General features: G+C 43.7%; 1 pseudogene; it reads right to left on the reverse strand.

Annotated features, from left to right (window-relative positions):
• Window positions 1–24,591, reverse strand: part of LOC104578877 (dynein axonemal intermediate chain 1-like) — a 118,020-nt pseudogene that overhangs the window by 91,619 nt on the left and 1,810 nt on the right.

The raw sequence follows: 24,591 nt of genomic DNA on the forward strand, positions 1-24,591 counted from the left end.
TAGAAAGACCTCTGCGTGATGGCCTCACGGTGTTCACAGATGCAGGAAAATCTTCCAGAAGGGCAGCCATCACCTGGAAGGAGAAAGACCTATGGAAAGCCCACACCCTACAAGCGGTAGAAGGTGACTTGTTGCAGACTTTAGAATTGGCAGCTGTCGCATGGGCGCTGATGCACTGGAAGGACATCCCGTTGAATATTGTATCGGACTCCCTGTACGTCGTCGGAGTAGTACAGCGAATCGAGGATGCGCTTTTGAAAGAAACTTCTAACCAGCGATTGTTCCAGCTGTTTCTACAAATCAAAAGAGCGGTGAGGTGGCGTTCGACAGCATTCTGTATCATCCACGTCCGGAGTCATCAATGGACACTAGGTTTGGGAGAGGGTAACAATCGGGCTGACCAGTTAGTGAGCTTGGTGCGTGAACATGGGCCACTGAATCATTTTGAAATCGCCCAAATTGCTCATGAACAGTTCCACACTAATGCCAAAGGCCTGATCCGGATGTATGGTATAACTATGTCCGATGCCCGCGGAATTGTGCAGGCCTGTCCCCAGTGTAGTCATCATGGGCCAGGTCTGGGCATTGGTGTGAACCCCAGGGGCCTGAAGGCATTAGAGATATGGCAGATGGATGTAACTCACGTTCCGGAGTTTGCTCAACTTAAGTATGTGCATGTGTCTATTGATACTTACTCGCATGTAATATGGGCAACCGCTCAGCCTGGGGAAAGAGCCCTTCATGTGAAAAAACATCTAACCGCTTGCTTTGCAGTATTAGGAGTCCCAGAAGTGATTAAGACAGACAATGGTCCGGCATATGCCAGTGACAGTGTCCGTCAGTTTTGCGAAAAATGGGGTATTAAGCATGTCAGGGGAATTCCAAATTCACCCACTGGCCAAGCCATGGTAGAACGGGCTAATCGCGCCTTAAAAGATTACCTGATGAGATTTAAGGAAATGACAGACCCAAAAGAACGGCTGTCCTATACACTGTTTGTATTAAACCATCTTTGTGTGTTTGGAGACGACACGGAACCCCCCATGTGGGTGCACGCGCAGCGGGTCCGTAGTCAAAAGATACAAGAATCATCTATGAGCGTGCACTACCGGCACCCTCGGACCGGGTTATGGGAGGGTCCAGCAGAAGTTGTATTCAATGGTCGAGGGCATATGTGTGTTTCTACACCCACAGGTCCACTATGGGTTCCCAGCAGATGGACTCGCCCTGCGAAAGGACCCACGGATACGAGGGAGCGTCCTGTCGGAAGGGACATGCAGGACAGTGGTGGGCAGCAGCGTTGCTGATGTTCTGAGTACTGGGCTCTGGGACGGAAGGGGCTCCAGGGTACCATCCACGGTTGTTTGATCCTCGACAGAACATCTGGGTGACCTTAGCTCGAGAGCTAAATACCACGCGCTTCTGTGCTAGTCTGGCCACCCCTAGTACCCCCTTTGTACCATGTCTAGTTGGGGTACCTGTGAACGAGACCACGTGGAAGTATTTCTGGAATGCAGTAAAGGTAATGCCATTGTTGGGGAATCCCCAAACTTTGAAAAGATTGACAGTACTCGAGAACTTGGCAACGGGAATCAACCGTTTCGATCTTTGGAGCCACAACCTGCCTGCAGGGCCTGAACCACAGGAGATAGAGTTAATAGATTCTCTTAATGCTTCTATTTGCCTTTATATTAATGCATCGCATAAGGGTTGCGCTTCGGGTTATAATAATAATTGTCGCAGTAGCTCTCAGGTGCCCACCTGGTTGTACCCAATCGGCAACGGGAGTCGTTGGAATAAATGGTGTGGTAAGATGTCCCACAATTCCTCACATCCGGGATCCAGCCCTGTAACCCCTCGAACGTTGCCTGCAGGATATTTTCTCATATGCGGCAACCGGGCTTGGTCCGGAATTCCATCAAAGCCCATAGGGGGTCCATGTACAGTAGGCCAAGTAAGTATGGCTTTGCCCTGGGTCCATCCTAACAGCACCAGGGTCAAGAGAAGAACTCGGCGAATGGCGCGTAGCATAACCCAGACGGAGGACTGTAATGACAACGTCCATCTCTGGTCCAAGTGGGAGGTAATTTTGACATCCTTCTTTGTACCGGGGGCAGCAGCGGCGCGAGCTCACAAAGTCCTAGACACCCTATTCTGCTGGGTGGTTAAACAAGCAAATGTCACCAGTCATGTCCTCTCTAATCTTGCGCTAGATTTATCACAGGTGCGACACGCAGTGCTACAAAACAGAGCAGCCATCGACTTCCTGCTGCTAGCCCATGGGCACGGATGTGAAGACTTTGAAGGAATGTGCTGTATGGATCTGCAAGACCACTCTAAGGCAATCCACCAGCAAATCCAACAGCTGATGGAACACACCCAGAAGATACAGAAAGATGTGGGCTTCTTTGGACTGGATGGGTTAACTAATTTATTGGGTATTGGTGGGTGGCTGAAATCCTTGCTTAAAAGAAGTTTGATGCTTTTGATTATTCTGCTTTTAATCCTAGGCTTAGTCAGCTGTGCCCTTGCATGCTTAAGGCAAATGCTATCCTCCCTTACTCATAACGCCTGGTTAATGCAAAAGAAAAAAGGAGGACTTATAGAGGAATGGCTTGGAGATCGAGGACACCTTACAGCTCCAGGCGGTTGGTAAAACCTCGGCAATGAAATGATCGAGAGTCCCTGAACTGCCCATCAGCAGATCAATAGACAACGGGTGCTGCTCAGCAGGACGTCAGACTCTTGACTGGAAAGACCTTGCAGACCGACACGGACTTGGGGATGGGGGCATGTATTAGTAAATCACAGCTAATATGACTAGTTGTTCTATTGCTTATGCCTTGTAGTTTTTGGCTGTGCTTTTGCATGTATTAGACATAAGGTATTCTGTTTTTGCATGTATTAGACATAAGGTATTCTCACTTATCAGCAAGGCTTGATTAGTGCAAAAGAAAAAAGGGGGAATTGTAGAGAAATGCTGTGCTGAGAATCTGCATTGTGCTGGGAATCTGCACTGTGCTGAGAATCTGCACCACCTGCGCCTTGCTGATAATGTACTGGGGAGTGTTAGTGAGTTGTCCTTGGCCGGCTGGGAATGGGGAGCTATGTGGGAAAGAGTAGTTAGCCGTCTCTGGTAAACAACTTTGCAGAGCTGGGAAAGAGCCTATGCGGCCGGGACATAGCAACCTCCCTAGCAACCAATCGTAGCTAACCTGGATATCCCTCAGATGCTTGTAGGTATAAATATATGTGCACTTCCACTAATAAACGGAGCAAGATCTAAACTCATATTGGGATTGTGTCTTGTAATCCGGCTCGGCTCCCGTAAAGGCCTGTGCAGTTGTCCTGCGCCTGGTTCCAACAATCATGCTGAAAACAAACAAGAGGAGGTGACACTTAAATAAGAATGGCAGGTCAGGGGAATGTATTCTAAAGGGTGCTGTAGGCACAAGAATTACAGAGGTTCAAGGGAGAGACTGAACAAGTATTCCCATCCATGCACCAAAGTACATGAGGCTTGGAAAATCACTGAAAATAGTTGAAGGCTGGAAGAATATTTAGGGATGGGGAGCAGAGAGGCGAGGGGGATATAATATATATTTGCTATGTTTTTACTCTTTCCTGTGGAGGCATAGTACCTTGTCAGTAGATAATAGATGCCTTGTTAGTAGATAGTTAATCACAAGAATGCCTTAGTAGTGCACGGTTGATGGGCTGACCCGCAAGGACTAATGTCTTATCAGCAAAGAACAAAGCAGGAAAAGGAGGAGGACTACAACCGCATGTGGAATGTCTTGTCAGCAGATGAGGAACAAAGCAAGGAGAAGAAGATAACCACAACTGCATGGGGGCAAGATGCTGATTGGTTGTAATCTTTGCAACACTTGTGTTAAAAGAGTATAAAAGGAGTTGTTTTGAGAATAAAGTTGTCTCACTCTGCATCCCAGACTGAGTCCGTTCTTTCGCAAGGTGCAACAAATGGCGCCCAACGTGGGGCCCGAAGACTAGCTGTCTCTCCGGTTGCACCGCCCAGCTGAACTCCCGGGATTCACGCTGAAAGGAAGCGTAAGGATCACGCTGAAAGGAAGCGTCCTTTGTGCGCACACCAACACCTCTTGAAAGGAAAGAGGTAAGCAGCTGGGGACTATGGGGTTACACTTAACGAAGGAACAAAAAGATGTTTTAGAAGTCTTTTCTAAGATCTTAAAACAACAGGGCAAGAAATTAGATGAAGAAGACCTACAAAAAGTTCTTGCATGGGCTTCTAAAAACGATCCCTCCGTGAACAGTAAGAACATATTTGATAAGGAGAAGCGGGACCAAATTGGGGTCTGATTATGGGACTGTGCCACTCGCGGTGATAAGGCTGCTGCTGGCCTGTTGCCACAATGGTGAGTTGTATTCGAAACGCTGAAATCTCACAGTGGGTCGCAGTTGAACACAAATGACGGAGTCGGGGCCCCTGACATCCCCTCCGTGCCTCCATTACCTCAATCATGTCCTGATGAGAATCAGAAAAGAAAATGCGCTGCAAAAGCCTTCACGGTACAGTCACCTGATGACCAGGACGATGATCCTTTTGACCCAGGTCCTATTAACCCTGGAAAGGAGCCAGACCTATACTCCCTGGATCTGCATGATAAATGGGCTTCAGTAAAACGAGGAGCAAGACAGGCGGGGGATGTGGGCATGCTGAAAGCCTTCCCCGTTATCTATGCGCCAGACCAGAATCCGCGCTGGGAAGGATTGTCACACAATCTTATTAAGGATGTGCGGCGCACAGTGACAGATCATGGCCTTGGCACACCATATACCACCCACCTTATACAATCTCTTTGTGATTCTTTGGTTTTTATGCCTCACGATTTTAAAACTCTGTTTCGCCTGATTATGACTGATATGCAATATACGATGTGGGAGTCAAAAATGAGACAGCTTGCTCGAGCACAGGAGGAGGAAAACCAGCGCCAGTCAAAAAGCGGTCCTTTACGGACTGTTACTGTGGACATGCTAATGGGGGAGGGCGATCACAGTGCCACAACAGCACAAGCAGGAATTCCCCCTGAGGGCCTGCAGCAAGTTAAGGCACTTGCTCTCCGCGCCCTTAAGACCGTTCCGGAGAGTGGTAAACAACGAGAGCCTTTTGTTAGCATAAGACAAGATGCGGATGAGCCTTACATGAAGTTTTTAGATCGGCTTAATGAGGCTTTGGAGAAACAAATTGATAATGAACAAGCACGAAGCTACATTTTTAAACAACTAGCAATTGGGAATGCTAACCCTGATTGCCAGAGAGTTTTGCGAACACTAAAGGATCCTACTATTGATGACATGCTGAAGGCGTGCATTAACGTCGGCTCTAAACTGTATGAATGCTCTCTGATGGCTGAGGCGTTTGCAACAATGCCTATGAAAAATCCATGCTTTGCTTGTGGCCAATTTGGTCATATCCGTAAATACTGTCCAAAAACGCAAGCAAACAGAGGAGCGCCTGGAATATGTCCGCGCTGTCACAAAGGACGACACTATGTCAATCAGTGTCGATCAAAATTTGATAAGGAAGGTCGACCACTAGCCCCTTCGGGAAACTTCAAGCGGAGCGCGGCAAGGGGTCGCGCCATGACAGCAAATCAGCCCTCAGAGTGGCCTCACCGGGAAGCAGTGGCGCCAGCACAGGCGGCAGCGCCGGTGTGGACCTGACCACCACAATAGAAGTGCTAATTACTGATACATCAGTTGTGCTAATTCCAACTGGTGTCCATGGCCCCCTGGGGCAAGGAATGGCAGCACTATTGATTGGGCGGTCTTCAACAACGAGACAAGGGCTGTTTGTGTTACCTGCAGTTATCAATGCAGATTTCAAAGGAGAAATAAAGATAATGGTATGGAGTCCGATACCACCCTGTACTGTGCCAGCGGGGAGCCGAATAGCACAATTAGTATACTTTTTACCACAGACACCAAATGCCGCAAAAACTAAATGCGGCATAGGCTCTTTTGGGTCCACGGGACAACCAGAGATTTTCTGGACTCAACAGATAACTATGAATCGCCCACAGATATCCTGTACGCTACAATCAGGAGTGATAAAGTTTAATGCACAAGGAATTTTAGATAGCGGAGCGGACGTTACAGTCATCGCTGTCTCGCAATGGCCAAACAGTTTACCCCTGGTGAATGCGCATACATTGCTTTCGGGAATTGGTGGGCAGAGTACCCCAATGCAAAGCGAAAGCCTGATAAATATTATTGGTCCGGAAGGGAGAACCGCAACCATTAGACCATTTATATTGCCTGGATCCGTTACCCTGTGGGGGAGAGACTGTTTGAGTCAATGGGGCATGCAGTTAAGTACGGATTTTTCTTAGGGGCTACTATCCAGCAGCAGGTCCAACCCTTGATCTGGAAAACAGACAAGCCCGTATGGGTGGATCAGTGGCCCCTTCCATGAAATAAACTGCTGCAGTTACACAAGTTAGTAGAGGAACAATTGCAAACTGGACATATAGTTCCTACTACAAGCCCCTGGAATACACCAGTTTTTGTAATGCAAAAGAAAAATAATTCCTGGAGATTGTTACATGACCTTAGAAAAATCAATGAGGTCATTGAAGATATGGGAGCCTTACAGCCTGGACTCCCTTCTCCAGCGATGTTACCTCAAACATGGACTTTGATCATAATAGATTTGAAAGACTGTTTCTTTACCATTCCACTTGCACCACAGGATGCACCTCGGTTTGCATTTTCTGTACCTTCCATCAATGCTATGGAACCCCATAACAGATATCATTGGAAAGTTTTGCCACAAGGCATGAAAAATAGTCCTACATTATGTCAACAATTTGTGGCAGCAGTCTTAAGTCCAGTACGGAAGTATTTCGACAACGTCCTCATCTATCACTATATGGATGACATATTGATTGCTGCAGAGCAAAAGGAAACGGCACAAGAGGCTCTGCGTCAGATTACGCGAGCAGCATCAGCTGCAGGATTAAAAATTGCAGAAGATAAAGTACAGGAAACTCCGCCTTGGCGATATTTAGGATGGAGAATTTCTGATCATCAAATTCGACCACAATTATTGACTCTAAAGACAGACATAAAGACTTTAAATGGTCTTCAAAAACTTTTGGGAACTATTAACTGGATCCGTCCCTCCCTAGGGATTTCCACGGAGGAATTACATCCTCTATTTAAGCTTTTAGAAGGAGACACAAGTTTGACATCCCCAAGGAAGCTTACCCCTCCCGCGCAAGCTGCACTTGACAAAGTTGTGAACAAATTAACCACTCAGACCGTTCACAGACGAAAGCAGAACTATCCTGTCAGCCTTTTTGTCTTTTATTCTAGCTTCCAACCTTATGGCCTATTAGCACAATGGATACCACAGGACGCATGTCCGTTAATAATCTTAGAATGGGTGTTTCTACCTCATAATTTTGGCAAAACTGTCACCACTGCTATTGATATGATCGCAATGGTTATTCAAAAAGGAAGAGAGCGTTTGATGTTTCTAGATGGCACAGAGCCTGATATTATTTATTTACCACTCAGTACAAAACAATTAACCTTTTCGACTCACCAGTCTCTTGTTTTTCAGTGTGCCTTGGCAGATTATCCAGGACAAATAAGTATCCACTTTCCAGGACATAAAATCATACAGTCTTTTAACTCTCTTTCTCTATGTTAATTCTGTTAGGCATGCTTCACTTCAAAATAGAGCTGCTATAGACTTTTTGTTATTAGCACAAGGCCATGGGTGTCAGGATTTTGATGGACTCTGTTGCATGAATTTATCTGACCATTCGGAATCCATCCATAAAAGCATTGAAAATTTACAAAAAGGAGTGCAGAAGTTACGTCAAGACGATGGTTTCAATATTTTTGAGAATCTTTTGGGGAATTTAGGATTAGCTGCGTGGATTATGGGATCATTGCAAATAGGTTTGATGTGCTTGATAATCTTTGTTTGCCTTTTAATTTGTATCCCATGTTTGTTAAAAACAATTCAGTATTTAATAGACCGTGCCTTGAAACAAGCATTCTTCATAAATAAAGAAGGGGGAGATCGGGGGATCTCAAGGACAGACTCGAGAGTGTTGGTGGAGAGACCTTGGGAAAAGGACACTGGTATGGTTGTTGGAATCAAACCATGGGAGTAAATGCAACAAACTAAACAATTTTTTGCTTAGCTATATTAACGCAAAGTTTCTAACTGTTGTACTGCCTGCATTTTGTACTAACTGTATTTTGCTTATTGTTAGTGTATCTATCTGCTTTGATTCTTATTATGTGTTCAGTGATTGATTGATTGATCATTTAACTAAGTCATGGCTGTTCAACTAAAAACAAATAAAGAAGGGGGAGATGTGGAGGCATAGTACCTTGTCAGTAGATAATAGATGCCTTGTTAGTAGATAGTTAATCACAAGAATGCCTTAGTAGTGCACGGTTGATGGGCTGACCCGCAAGGACTAATGTCTTATCAGCAAAGAACAAAGCAGGAAAAGGAGGAGGACTACAACCGCATGTGGAATGTCTTGTCAGCAGATGAGGAACAAAGTAAGGAGAAGAAGATAACCACAACTGCATGGGGGCAAGATGCTGATTGGTTGTAATCTTTGCAACACTTGTGTTAAAAGAGTATAAAAGGAGTTGGTTTGAGAATAAAGTTGTCTCACTCTGCATCCCAGACTGAGTCCGTTCTTTCGCAAGGTGCAACACTTTCCTACATTTTCACGTGTGGTCACTATTGGAAACAGACTACTGTGTTAGAGATTTGATCTGAACCAGAATGGCCATTCTTATGTTCTTCAGATTTTCCTTCAGTTTCTGGAAGGAATTCTTGAGAATGACACAGTGAATTTGCTATCAAGTTCAGAATTTAAGAAAGCACAGGAGAAAGGTTTCATTTTTTAATCCAGTTTTCTTCATAATGTTCTTTAGACATTAGGGCTTCATAAATATTAAGAGAAAGGAAAGCGAGACACAAAGAAGATATTTGGAACATCCCAGTAGAAATCAACTTTCAGTTGATTCACTCTTTTGATTTTTAGGTTGCCATTATTGCTTCTGCCATGATAGGACTTGTCATTCTCTAAAACACTTCCTAAAAAACAATTCACCTGTGCTAACGCTTGTCCAGCTCTATTGGCATCACAGCTATAAAAATGTCATTGGCTGCTACCAGTATATTACTCTGAGTAAGCTTAATTAACAGAGGTTAAGTGTTGGAAACTTTACAATAAGATTAAAAAAGAGAGAGAGAGAGAGAGAGAGAGAGAGAAGAGCAATAAATACTCTTCTCTCCAACCCAGTAAAAAACAGTAAAACTCATAGTCACAAGGTAGAGTTGGAAGATACCCTGAAGTCCTGCTGGTACATCAGGTGTGTTAGTTAGCTAAGCTGCCTTCCATTCACCTCCTACTTACCATTTTGTAGGCAAAATTCTCTTCTCCCTTTAGCTTGCAAGTACTACTGGAGGGAGCTGTGGAAGTACGTCAGTGCAGTCCCCTACAGACAGTGGCAGCTGTAGCTCTTACATGTCCAAGGAAACCCGCACCCCAAATATTGTGAAATTTCAACCAGAGATACCCTTCTGAAGTGAAGATCAGAAGACAAGGCTTACTTCATTGTGTTCTCATGATATGATGAATCCTATAGCCTGCATCATCTGTAACTTTTTTTTTTTCCCTTTTTAGCAAGTGGGAAACAGTTCTACCTTAAAAAAATCTGCAAATACAGGAACAATATATTATTGGACTTTTTCTTGAAGTGCAGAAAACTGTCCAGATAAATTGAAAGAGCTTTAAATCAGCTTTCTTTTAACCTAGCTGGGCTGCCAGCAATGCAGCCATGAATAACTACACTTTTGGAATTAAACTAGATCACAGTATGTTATTTTCTCATTGGATCATGTGCTATATCGGGTTTGATTTATTCCATGTTTCACTGAAATAAATCTTCAGTGGAAGGGATAGGCTTAATTTATCTTTTTTAAGATCTGTTTGAAACTGATTTTTTCTTTGTAGGCCAACTCTGGGCTAGCTAACCAAATGTAATGAGAGCTCATCAGCTAACAAATTTTTCATTCATTTCTGTGCGTAGGTTATTTTTAGAATGGCAATAATGTTAATGGAATCATATGTTAATACGGATAATGGGCTAGTACTTTGAAAATAAATGCTTTTGTCTTGGTCTTCTATTCATTAAGACTAATTGTTTCACATTTGCCTCTCAGCAGCTAGACAGTTGCAATGTGCAACTCCAGTAGACTGGAGCATGAAACAAGGCTTCTGCTGAGGTATAACTGAATATCCAGAAGACAAATCCATCCTAAAACCAATGAAATAACTGCTTGTATCTCTGACAAAAAGTATGCTGTTACTAGAAGCTCCCACTTTCAAAGAAAAAGCATGGTATAACTGTTGTCATCTGTTGGACAGCCATCACCTTCATACACCTCAAATATCCACTGTTAATCCCAAATAATATCCCCCAGGATGAAACCTGTCAAGCAGTTTTAAATCTTCTGAATTGTTCTCATCTGTTCATTTTTCACTATTTGCTCATACTCTACAAACAGCAGAATGAAGACAAGGGAATCGGTAACAACTTATCTGCTCCCCAAGATGAACTTCCATCTGAGCAATTATGTAAAGATTAATTGCAGTCAGATTTCAGCTGCTGTTTCAGAAATAACTAGTAGTCATCCAGAAACTTCCAAATGATAATTTCAACCTGTGGGCTAGGTTATCTCGGTGGGCATATCTCAGAGTTTAGCAAAACTCTGCTAAACTGTTTTGCTAAAGCAGGATGCACAAGTCAGGTCAGACTTCAAATCATTACCAATCACATGATCTAGGCATCATGTGGGTATTTCTGTTTTAAATCTAAGCTTTCTTTGGACTTTTGAAGAAATCATTAAACCATTTCTGCTTTAGAGGAGTCAAGAGAAGATGGTATTTCCGGCACACTACTGTGAAAGAGCATATTCAAAAGAAGGCTCAAAGAAATTTCTAGGGCGACATTGAGTTAGTGCTTCTTGTGTTCTTTTCCATACTTGTCAAGGTTTGTAATTATCTGCTTTGAAAAGGGGTGACCAAAATTACAGATCATGCACTATCAATCTATGTATCTATATATGCATTATTCTAGATGAGTTCTCCCAGGGTCTTGCATAACAGAAATAACATTTCTCTGCTATCCCTCACAGAATATATTCTACCAATGTACTTGCCTTTTTCATAGCCGTGTCACAACTCAGCGATACAGTTTCTTGACATCAGTTTCAACAGTAAGTCCTCACCTCATCAAAGGTTTTTTAATCAATTCTAAAATGCAGTCTTCCTCCCCAGCTGTCCCTTCCAATATGTACTAACAAGCACCTTTCCCATTTATCTAACAATTTCCCCAAAATATTATAGCAGCAGCTTTACTATTCTTTTCTTAACAAGGAAAACCACAACTGTTCTCTTATCAGAGAGATGAGATTATTTGGACACAGTCCACCTTTGGTAAATCCGTGCTATTTCATTCTAGAGTTTATTTCAGATTTACTCTCAAGTCTCTAACTACTCTTTCCCTACAAATTAATTCTAATACTAAGGTCATATTAATGGAACCATTTTAACCCTTTCTACATATACTCTGTTATTCTCCAATTGCACAGTTCCACTCCTCTTTTAATAGATTTGTTAAAGGTCCACGCTATCAGACTTGTGATTTCATTAATCTCGGGGTAAGAGGAGCTGCTCTGCATCAGGATAAGTGCTTTAAGCTCTTGGGATGTTAATTGCTCCCTCTAGCCTCTAGGCATCCTTGATTTGAGCCCTTTGTACATCTCCTGCTTGATGTTCCACAGATCCCCTTCAGCAATGATCAAAGGCAGGATGCCCTCTGAGACGGGTTATCTCTGTTATAATTAATACGTACAGCCCAAAATTTATAAGATATGAGTTGGCAGTTCCACAAAATCTACTTCCACATCTGGTGACTTGAGAGTGGGGTACAGATTCTGACACCACTCACCCTTATTTACATAGGTTTACACATGAGCAGATGTAATACTCGATGTAAGTCAGATTCTACCCTGGGATTATAGCAAGCTGCATGGCTCCAGCGCTAATGAGTGGGAAATTCAGCAGGCTTTTCTCACAATCAGTCCCAATTCTGAAGACTGGCTCCTCATCAAGAAGCTTTTCCTTTCACTTTTACAGTGTTTTGACATTTTAGCTTCCCTGCAATCACCCTTGGAAGGGGCTAAGAGGAAAAAGCACCAAAGGGGAGATCATGGGTGCACAGTTTGCAGCTTCCCACTGTTGTCAATGGAGCATGCAGCAGCAGCCTGTTACAAGGAAACATCTCCAGTATAATTCTTACTTCTTTTTAACAATCAGCTTTTAGCAATCCATCCATTAGGCCCTTAATTATATTGCTGACTTCAGGCTTAATTCTCCAACGCTTACTCAGGTGATTTATTACTTTTAGAAGGAATTGTGAAATTCAATGGCACAATTCACACAAAGAAGCCTGTAGAATATGTTCCTGGTTTGTTTACACTAAGAGGCTTTTGATGGCAGAGTGTCGAGGCTCACTCCACGAGTCGGAGTGAGCAACACTTTAATACAAAGCAGGTTTAACTCGTGTCAAGTGCCAAAGCTTACTCCACAAACCAGAACCAACAACACCTCTATACAAAGCAAGACCACCACCACCACTTCCACCACCACCACTTTATACCAGTCCACGTGGGCATGAGCTAAGAAGCAGCATTCTCATTGGTTGGCTACAGGCTCCCAGCTGATTGGTGCTCCTCCCGGTGCTTGGTTGCTAGGTCTCCCGGGCGTCGGTCCAGTTCCCCTGAAGCTTGCCCGCGAACACGTTATTCTCTTCTGGGTAAATCCCATTACTCCAGTTTCTTATATTCTTACTAAGGCCCCAACAGCAGAGCAATAGTGGGGTAGCTAAACCAGCAAAATCTTCTACTGCCAACTTAGATGTATTGCTTTAAAAGTGCTTTTATTCCCAGAGAGCACCATTTTCAGGGAGCCAGCATATAATACAGAGGTACATCATAGTTACAGGGATATAACTATACTCATTCAAGTGGCAAGCTAAGATTTGATTTTCATATTTTTATATCATTGTTTTCATTGCATTTAGCTCCAGTCATTGCAAAAACTACTTCAATTTGTCTTCTAAATAGTTTAACTCAGACTGAGAGGAAGAAAAGAACCACCCACCATTCTGAACAGATCAAATCCTGATGAAAACTTCCTGAATCCCCTGAAAACATTCCGGAACATGAAGCAAGTCTTTAGAGGTTGTTATTGCTTTCCCGGTGCTTGAAGTGGGACGACATTTTAAACACAGGTTCATTGTCACTTTGGAGCATGGACTGTGGTGCAACTGCAGAGCGCAACTAGTGCTGGATGAGAAGCCAGTGCCAGCCTGGCAGCAAACACACAGCAGCAGCTGAGTTGTGAGCTTGGGTTAGGATACCTGCTGCTCAAAAAGGTCAGACTAGCAGCCACTATTCAATTTTGTGTACATAGGCTTAGATCTCAATAATTATTAATAACTTTCATATAAAGCACATATGGATATTATAGGTATATAATCATAAGTGATAATTATACAACATCATACTAAAAAGTCAAATGTGTCATATTGCTTTAGTAACATTTTGTAAGGATCACAATTTCTTTGACTTGCAAAGAAGAAAATTATGGCAAACAGCTAAATCCCTTGGAACTCCTTGAAAACTCAGACATTGTTTCTACTTACTTCATTCTATTATCCTTCACATGCTAGTCAAAAATGGAACACAAAATTGATAATGCACACCAGAAGAGACCCACAAATCCCATTTGGAAACCAAATTAAAGTCAAGATTATGGTGTCACTTTTTTGCATTTTCATAAAATAATACAGCAACTAGAAAAAGGAAATGCTGTTTGGGAAATACAGTTCCTGGCAAAATAAATGAGTGTTTTCTGCATTTCTTAAGAACCATTACATGTCAGTTGAGAGAACTAATTATGCAACCCACATGAGTTGCTAACTTTCCCCTAATTTGCACTCTGGGTGAGTTTCTGCCAGATTATAAAATGTGCACCTGGCAGTACCTGTGACTCCAGGGAGGTTGACTTTCTATCCTTCCTCTTCTCTTCTTTCTTTGCTATATGGGCTCTTGGTTTTTCTTTCTCTTTAGACTTTTCCATTTTCTCAAGCTCCTCCACATAGGCATCATAGATCTCCCATTGCAAGACAAACAGGCAAGGTTTACAGGACCTGATTATACTCCAGAAAACAAATGTCTGCACCATCACAAAAACATGACAATATTCACGAAAGTAGCACTCCCCCTGGAATCAGTCCAAAATCAGTCAAGAGACAGTATTTTTAAAGCTTCATGGGGCATGCCTAACTTTTTGAGGAGTCAGTATCGCATTCTTAGCTATTTCCTTACCCCAACTCCCTTCTTTGTGCTTCACATCTACATCTTTTCCGTAGGATATTCTGTCAGCCCTCTTGGGCCATTTTACCAGTGTTAATCAGGAAACATGCATTAATCATTTGCCTTATGCTTATGCATTTCTCATGTGGTGTTGGAAAATTACATTGTAGCTGCTTAACACAATTTAAATCTTTGACTCTGCAACAAAATTCTGCAACATATGATCAAACGGAAACTGAGAGCAGTTTTACATCTTCTGCTCTGCCAGAAATGTCTTACTTGAATAGATCTGTAAGTAATTTTTCCAATTAAGAATTAATTCATTTGTGCTGGAGCACTAATACAATATGAAGCAGATATGTTACTTTTGAAACAAACAAAAGAAAATCTAATTCTGACACATCAGCTTCGGAGAGGGTGTATGATTCAAACACAAAAGGAAGACTAAAACACTGACATAAAGAAAGATAGCAGAAATACTCATTTAAAAAAATGTATTGTGTTACAAATTTACAGGTGGAAATGGAAAGTAAGGATGTTCCAAACATCATGGAAAGGACAAAGAAGATGTGACAAGAAGAATGGGAGCAGCAGCAGAACAGACAACTTTGGAAGAGGAATATGCAAGCATAAGGAAGAAAAAGAAGAAAGAAGAGTTGAAGAAAAAAAAAGTAGTTAAAATACTAACATATTCATTCAAATATTCAAAAGAATAAAATGAAAACAAGGAAAAACTTTTCCTCTTAGGTTTCAGACACTTTCATGCAAAATTTTAACAATAGCTTCTTATCGTAACAGTTCTATTTTTCTCAAGCTTTCAGATCATCTTAGTGTCAGAAAAAAAAAAAAAAAGGAAACTCCAACTCCAGTTGGATGGAAGGAAGATCTTAGGTTAATTACACTGTGATTTCAAGTTCAGAAATAGACTGAGCTACAATTTTCAGCTTAACTGTGACACTCTCCCCCCCACTTCCTTTCCTATCACCTTCTGGCAATCTCATTTTTAAAGACATTATACTAGTTTACCACAGAAAAAAAACAGGTAATCCTTTTCTCATGGATGTTTCTGTGGTCAACTGGTACAATAAACAGATAAAATAGTTTGAGTCAATATTCGTATCAGTGACAAACACAAATGCATTTTGTGAGTATCTGTGGGAAGCAGCAGAGTTGATTGGATTTCCTTTCCATCTACATATTTCACCTGTAAAAAGTTTATATATATATATATGTTTTTAATATATATATACACATACATACACACATATTTTTAAGAGATGTATAAATACTGAATAACAGTTTTGGAACAGATGTTTATCATGAATAAACAGGCACATTCCCACTACCTAAAATGGAATTAAGTCTAATTCAAAGGCTGCAAGTGGGCCTTCCATCAAGGCAGGGAAGGGGGCAACACTAGTTTGTTCTCAGATTTAAGCCAGAGATCAAAGCCACAGTATTTGAGCACAATCCAGTGCAAGGAATACAAACATGGCAATTTAGTTTCTCCTTTCTCCCATCTCATTCTCCTAAGTATACACTAAAAGAGCTTATAAAGCCAAAAACAGATACCTGATTAGCAGTAGCTGAAAAATTTTTACAAGGTGTAGGCTCCGATTGACACACTCTGTCCTGAATGAAGAAAAAACATAAAAAAGTGTAACCAAACTCTTTGCAGTTCTAGATGCAGAAACTAACTTCTCACAGCATTTAGTTGGAAAAATATTGATTGCATGAATTCAGCATCCAATGTGCTAAAATGCTTTGCATCAGCTCTGCCTAGCAAATGCTTAGCAACATTCTACTACCTGTTAAAATACTCTACCAGATTGTAAAAGTTTTGACCTATATATTAAAAATCCACGTGGACACCACAGAGTCAAAAGAAAAGAGGTGAACAGAATGATAACCTTTAAACAAATCATTTGATCTTACTGAAACAATATTTCTATCACCCTTTTACCAATTATTGGAATGAAGTTAGTAAATCTCTGTGAAATACTTTCATTTGGGGGAATAGTGTTTTCTTTCAGAAAAATATTGTGTCAGGATATTTTGAAGAAGTTGCCTGTCACATCTCACTGGCCCCTGAAATACAGTAGTCTGAGGTGGAAATTGCACATCCTTCACAGCCACAACAGTGCTTGACAGCTATTTAAGGGCTACTTTCTGCTTTCAAAGGCACTCAGGTGTTTTTCAGCATTATCAAAAGGAAAGGAAGATGCAGAACTAGGGAAAGAGAAATAACAAATTGTATGTCCTCTATAGGGATTGTGTGTCGTCTACAGGGATTTTAAAAGATGCAGAATTTGAAGTAAGCACTTTGCAAGTGCATAAATTCTCCTCGGATCCCCAATCCCTACTGGTGACTCCTCTTCTAGGAGACAGCAACTCCAGCAGCACCATACTTCTTAGATTTCTCCAAGCTCATCAGTCCTGCAGGCTCTCACCTTAGGTGAAACGTCTGGAAAGCAGGCAAGCAGGCTCGCCGGGGAAACCATATGGATTTGGACTCCAAGGCAGCAAGGAAAATGGGAGAATTTTCTCCCCGAAGCATCTATCAGACTCAGAGGCACCTGCCGTCTGACCTCACAGCTGGGGGCAAACATCATCGTGACTGTTCTGTGAGGGCCCTGGGAAGACAGGCTCCCTTGGAAGATCCACAGGCCCAGCAAGAGGTATGGGGAGCAGAAGGTCTTGGGCCTGCACTGACCACAAAGCCCAGACATGGAGTGGGAAGGGAGATGTACTGTGTATTGGCAGTGAACATCTGCCAGCCTTATGCGAGCCTAATGCTCTAGTACCTGAGCTTAACACAAACTTTAGCACCTTTATCCTCACAGTCCTCTTGCGATAAACAGCTGCTTATATCCTCACTCTGCAGATAAAAATCAAAGTACAAGGCTGTACAGGGCGTGTGTGACAAAAGAAAAATGAACTCCCTAAGGATCCCAAGCCTTCAGCTACTCCCCTAACCACTGGTCTATCCTCTTTCTTTTTCTGCTAAGGAAAGATACATGAAAAGTGCTATAATCAGGTAGGGGTGTAGGGATTTACAGTAGCACCAAAACCTCTTTTAGGATACCCAAGAATCCATGATGCAAGAATTTTTCATCACCCCAAATGTTTTACCATAGTTAGTCACTGTTTTTTTTCCCTTCTCAACAGTATCTGCAGGAATTAGAGGACACAACATAAAAACAGATGCTCTACATATCCTCCCAAGGGAAGGCTCCTCCCAGCCCCTGAAGGAAAGGGCAGAAGCAGAGTACCCACAAGGGGTTGTTGAGCATCTTTGAAGCTCTCTTGATGAAGTTGAACTGGTTTGCAAGCTTGCGCTCCCTTGGTCTGGGGGGAGGAGGCTCTTCTGCCTCTGCAGCTTTGGCTACTTCTGCTGTTCCTGTCTCCTCTGCCTCTTCCTCTGCTGCAGCCTGCAAGAGAGTAGAGCAGAAACTCTCAACTGGAAGAACCACACACCTCTTCCCCGCTTCGGAAGGGCTTTAGCTCAGACTGCTGGATTTCTACTGTTTAGCAGATGAGATTATTATTGAAGATTGAGGGGGCAGTAATAAAACGGGCAAATATTTTTTCTTTCAACCAAGTCCATCTGTAGCCGAAATGATACATACTGCAGAAACACACTGGGACGGGCCGGGGTATGTAGGGAAATACTGTGCTGAGAGTCTGCACCACCCGCACCTTGCTGATAATGTACAGGGGAGTGTTAGCGAATTGTCCTTGGCCGGCGGGGAATGGGGAGCTAGCTGCTTCGGGTAAATAACTTTGCAGAACTGAGAAGAGCCTATGTGGTCGGGACCTAGCAACCCTCCTAGCAACCAATCATAACGAGCCTGGAAATCCCTCAGATGCTTGTAGGTATAAATATACGGGCACTTTGGCTAATAAACGGAGCAAGACCTAACCTCATATGGAGTCCGCGTCTTGTAATCCGGCTTGACTTCCAACATCTGGCGGCCGAACAGGGACCTGGCACAACGGTGCGGGAAAGTCAGAACCTGGCACAATGGTGCGGGAATGGTCGGCCTTGGAACATCGCCTTGGGACAGTGAAGGGAGGTCGGGGAGCCGAGAAGCGGCGGTGAGTGCAACAGCACACCAGGATTGGACGCAAAGGCCTAAGTCCAGGGGTGCACAAAGGTGGCCCCTCCGCGAAGACCGTCCTAACCATGGATAGGGGGGCGGCACTCACCTTGCTGGGAGAAATTCTCGCTAAGCGAGAGGCCAGCGTGAGTACAGAGAAGCTCTATGAGTGGGACAGAATAGGGGTGGAGGAAGAAGCAGTGGTTAAGCTCCTCCTGCATATTCTCTCTAAGAGAGGAATTAAGTATGATGAACAGACCCTCTGCAAGCTTTCGATCTGGTGCAGAGAGAATGGGTTCAAAGCTGAGCCCCACCTAGCATTCGATGTGGAGACGTGGGAGAACGTAGGGTGGCAGCTCCGGGATCATATCGCTGACGGGGATAAGCAGGCTAGGGACCTTGCTACTACATGGCAACTGGTCCTATCTTCCTTATCCGATATGAAAACAGAAAAGAAAGTGGCCGCCGGAGCCATGGCAGCCTTTGCGAGCACTTCAGGACCGGGACCTCCACGCCACCGAAAACCGCCGATGTTTGGAGATCCATCGCCAACCCCCCCGGCCCGTGCCTGCCTCTGTGCCTGCACCTGCGGCACCTGCGCCGTCTGTGCCCCCGCTTCCAGACCCCCGCCCCGTCGAGCCTGAGGAACGGCCCAGCTGAGTCCAGGACTTGTTAGATCATCTTGGAAAAAAAAAAAAAAAAAAAAAAAAAAAGGAGAAGTGGGGCCAGGGAAGAGAAGGGAAGAGAAGGCGAATGGAATGAGATCAAGGAAACTTATGTTGCTGAGGGCTTGACAACAGCCAGGGGAGAGGTGCAGGGGAATTTGATCTGTCTTTTAAAGTGGGGTTTGAAGAATTGTAATGCTTTAAGTGAGGACAGAAACCGTTATTAGGGCTATCATTTCTATTTGCTATGTTCATCTCTATTATGTGTTGTATCCTTTGTATATTGATGCTGACACGAGGTATGGTTGAAAGCTGGAAATTTGTATGATCTGTAGAGTCATAAAACTATTGTGCGAAATAGAATCTAGACCTTGAGAAAGAAGATGTTTGCCTGCCTGGGCTGAGCGATAAGGAGCACGGAGGCGGCTGCTCAGCCAGGTTCACAGCCGACCTCCTCCAAAAGCAGTTGAAGGCGGCTGCTCGACCGGGCTTGTAGCCAACTTAACTGCAAACATCCTCTAAACTAGTTTGAAGGTCAAACACCCGAGAGGGAGGGGGATGAGAAAGGCAGGACCCTCAGACTGACGGCTGGGACCACTTACTGGCATGCGCACCTGCGTGACCAGGAGGGAAGGTTATGTGACTGAAGGCGGAGTTTGTCCGCCCCCTGGTCTGCCTGCTGGCACGTACTGGCCCTACGTGGCAGGATGCACCGGGCTTAAACAGACAGTGCAGAGAGAGGGGGGGTGAGACTCCTAACACTGAGACCCACGTTGTCTCTGCAGGGACGCCCGCTGAGTTGGGAGCCTGTCAGCAACCCTCTAATCTGCCAACTCGAGAGAATGTTCAGTCTCAGTGTCCTGCCGACAACCAGTGGAACTCACTAGTGGAGTGCACAGCTACGTGAGGTCGTGCCACTGGATGGAAATTGTGTTTGTGCTGTTTGTGTGTGTGTTTGGTCTTTAGATCTTTACTGTGTAATATATATCAGCAGAGAGGGCTGAATAAGCACAACAGGAAAGTGCAGCATTTGAAAGCGGGAAAGCCAGGAATAACTCAGACTATGGCGTCCCCCCCACCTCCCCCGCCCACCCCCCTCACTGGTGGAGGACTGGGAGCCGTACTCTGACTTGTATCCTTGGAAAGAGATTAGGGAAATACTTTGGCAAGAGCAGTATATGTTTTAAATTTTTTGAGATTACCCCAGGACAGCCTAGTCCCTCCGATGGTCAAACACAGGGCTGGGCTAAAGGGAGCCCTGACAGAAGTAAAGTCGGGTCCGTGTAAGGTGATGCTGAGAGACTGGAACACAGGAAAATGGACGGGACCTTTGGACTTGATAACCTGGGGAAAAGGGTATGCTTGTGTTGTTACAGATACTGGAACCAGATGGGTGCCAGTGAAATGGGTGAGACCTTGGCTGGAAGCAGACTCACATACATCAGACGTAGCAGGCGAGCAACCGGTACCCTAGCTGTGGAAAGTGTGAGCCTGCAGAACAACAACATGGGAGGAAGAAGTGTTACTGTTATTATTAGCTGTATATTGTGGCTTTTAGGAGTTAACGTTGCTTTTAACGCTATTATAGGAGCTGATGCTGCTTTTAACGCTAATGGATATGTTATGCTTCTTAGGCGTATTGTTAATTATACCCAAATTAAGAGTTGTTGGCTTTGTGGGACAGCAGATCAATTTGATGCACTGGTGTTAGGTATTCCTCTAAGCAACTGGATAGACCTGAATCCGTGTAGCCTACTCAATACATCATATCAGTGTAAAAAAAAAAAAGGGGGGGGGGAATTGTGGGAGCATATCTAAGTAACGGAGGCTTCCCGATAGAAGACGGATATGATGAGCCGGACTAAGACCAAGGCGAAAAGATCGTGGGAAAGTCACCAGCTGCAAGAACACAGAAGTAGGAGAGGAAGAACCTGTGAACAAGCTTATCAGTGCAGGATAGAGGACTGTGTGCGGGCCAATCATGTAAACGTGTGCCCTGATATCCAGGAACAATGCATCCATCGCCTAGGACAGCTCATCTCCACCTCGTGGGCAGGACGGTGATGCTCTGAGCTTCCGATAGGCCTCATGGTCGTCTCCAACCCAATCTCCGTGTTTGCCCTCATCATGCAGTGGCAAAAGAAAAAAGGGGGAGAAGACGATCATCACTACACTCATCGCTTTATCATTCTGGAATGGGTATTTTTAGCAATGCGACCAAAAAAGAGTGTTCAAACTTGGATGGAAGCACTCGGTGAAGCAATCAAAAAGGGACGTTCAAGGGTCTTGGCGATCCATGCCACCTGTGTTAATGCAGGCACTCCCATTAAAGAAATGATGGTTAATTATCGTAACCCTAGAACGGGGATCTGGGAGGGCCCCGCCACTCTCATATTTAATGGTCAAGGGCATATGTGCGTTTCCACCCGAACAGGTCCGCTGCGGGTACCCAGCAGGTGGACCCGAGCCGTACCAGAGCGGAACGACCATCCCGAAGCCTGCCACCCCTTGACAGAGACCACACCATGCGTCGAGAACGAGGAAGCAGAGAATGGACTGCAAGGCGGGGAGTCAGGTTTGGAGGGGTCTGGGGGGTTTGGTTGATCCTTGCGGAACTGACTTTAGCTAGCAATCCTGGAGTGAAGGTACAACACGCGGTGCTACAAAATAGAGCGGCTATTGACTTCCTGCTACTGGCCCACGCACATGGATGTGAAGACTTTGAAGGTATGTGCTGTATGGACTTGCAGGACCACTCGAAAGTGATCCACCGACAGATTGATCAACTAATGAAGCACACAAACGCTGTGCAGCAGGACGTCGGATTCTTTGTCTTGGAAGGCTTTGCAGACTTTCTTGGACTTGGGGGATGGGTGCGTGTGCTGGTGAAACCGGGGCTAATGTTACTAGTTGTTTTACTGTTTATGCTTTGTATCTTTAGCTGTGCTTTTGCATGTATTAGGCGTATGATATTTTCGCTCACTAGCAAGGCTTGATTAGTGCAAAAGAAAAAAGGGGGAATTGTAGGGAAATGCTGTGCTGAGAGTCTGCACCACCTGCGCCTTGCTGATAATGTACAGGGGAGTGTTAGCGAATTGTCCTTGGCCGGCTGGGAATGAGGAGCTAGCTGGGAATGGGGAGCTAGCCGCTTCGGGTAAACAACTTTGCAGAACTGAGAAGAGCCTATGCGGTCGGGACCTAGCAACCCTCCTAGCAACCAATCATAACGAGCCTGGAAATCCCTCAGATGCTTGTAGGTATAAATATACGGGCACTTTGGCTAATAAACGGAGCAAGACCTAACCTCATATGGAGTCCGTGTCTTGTAATCCGGCTCGGCTTCCAACAGAGGTATGCTAGAAAATGTCTATTTCAGCTAGAAAACAATCTTGGCACAAATTCAAATGGCTACAAGTTGACACTGGAAAAAAATCACTGTAAATTAATTGGAAATTAGAGATATCTGGCTACCAGATAGTTGCTTTAAAACACAGCCTGACATGAATGGGGTAATATGGCATGACTGCCTATGACAAAAGAAACCCAAGATCCAGGAAAATGTATTTCAGTCCCATAACCCATGTTTTCATTTCCTTGCTAAAGAGACCAAATTTATTTGAAATTAGTCAGATTTTGATTCCAGGGCCCAACACAGTTTGTGTAAAAACAAACTTCTTGCAGCATATTCCTTTTCTGATCGTCCAACTACCTTTAAATCAAACCAGTGCTTATTTCAGGTAGTTATACCTGCTGCTTTCATCTCTCCCTATCTAGCTTTTGCCCAATTTCCCTTTCAGGGATGGATAGGTTGTCCAGGAAGTTTCCAGCTCCCAGAAAGTTACAGTCCATCCTGACGGAAGCTCTGGATGAAGACAGACCTGTTATGCAGGGACTTCCCACCCCGCTGTGCATCTCCTCCAAACCAAGCAACAGAAGGAAGACCCTGACTATTTGGTAGATTCTCATCATAGACATCTCAGGCATAAAGAAATCAATTACAGAAGCTTCTAAGTCAGTCCGTCTTATAATAAAGTGATTTTCAAATCTAATATTAAAAATAAGATGAGCATCTCTCAGTTAACTATGGAAAATTACCTGTGTATCTTCTGTGCTTTCTTCATCTTTAATCTCTGCTTCTTCAGGTATTATTGCAGAATCCTCAAGAGGGGGCTTTTCTGATAATGGAAGAGATAAGTGTATAAGCCCTACACAATAGGACACATTATCCCATATTTTGCAGACTCTCCTGTCCTCTAAAGCATTACTACAGATACATGCTTTTCCAATACTATCTCATTAGTTAACACTGTGATCCATTCTCATTTTGCAGGGTTATGGTTTGCTCGAAGACACCCAAGGAGACAGTATTATTGCAGTAATTACTGCAGTAATTCTAGCTGGACTGAAATCAAAACTCTGATTTTCACTCAGATCAAATCTCTGAAGTTTACTACTCATCTGGGTAGTTTTGTTTCAGGCTTTGCTTTCAGTTCTGGACCTTTCAGTCCTGCAAAAACGGCTGTAATTACATACAACCATGGAGAATGACCAGTAGAAAAGAGCAGTAATGAGTTTTTATCTCACAGATGCGGAGAAAAAATAAGAGATAACTTTTGGCTTTGTGAATCTTACCTGTTTTTTGGATACTGCTTTAGCAGGCCTTTGCGGTACTGCCTTTCCTCCTGAGGATCCAGTTTGGCCCTGGAGAAAAACAAACAAAACACATCCAATGTAAACCTTTAAAACATTTTGTTTCCTAATATAACCACAGCAGAATGAAACTTGAATGTGCTTGCTAACATCTCCCGCAATGGCATATTTCAAAAGCCAAAATAGTCCAGTCTATAAATTATTTGAAGGAAAAGCAGTTACTTTCCTAATATGACAGCACTTTACCTGCGTGAAGCAACACTGTGCTCTATCCTTCTTACTGCTAATCTGTTATAAACCTAAATGTTGTGCACACTGCATGCTAGTGCCCTGTTCAAACTCGTCAGAAAGTCTGCTTTGGCTTCAAACGCTTGCTCATCACAGTGAGGCCAGGGACAGCACGTTAGTACCTAGGGAGCAGTGAGTGCTGAGAGGCAGTGGAAAACACTGATGAGCAGCTGAGAAGTCAATCACTGCCGATCCCCCGCACTGCATCAGAGCAATAAATAAATAAATAAGAATTTTAAGATAGACTTTGAAGAAAACAATGAAAAATGGTACAAGGAGCCTTACAGTGTATTTCTAGGAGAGGTTACAAGGAAGTTAAGGTAATAAGAAGGGCACCGGTGACAATGTCTTACAAAAGCTTTACAGAAAGTAGGGAGGAAGCAAAGAGGATGCTTTTCAGAGGACACTGAGGGACAAATAG

Source organism: Tinamus guttatus, unplaced genomic scaffold (genome assembly GCF_059628265.1).
Source record: "Tinamus guttatus ecotype Peru unplaced genomic scaffold, ASM5962826v1 Tinamus_guttatus_pri_ptg000696l, whole genome shotgun sequence".
Taxonomy (NCBI): Eukaryota; Metazoa; Chordata; class Aves; order Tinamiformes; family Tinamidae; genus Tinamus; species Tinamus guttatus.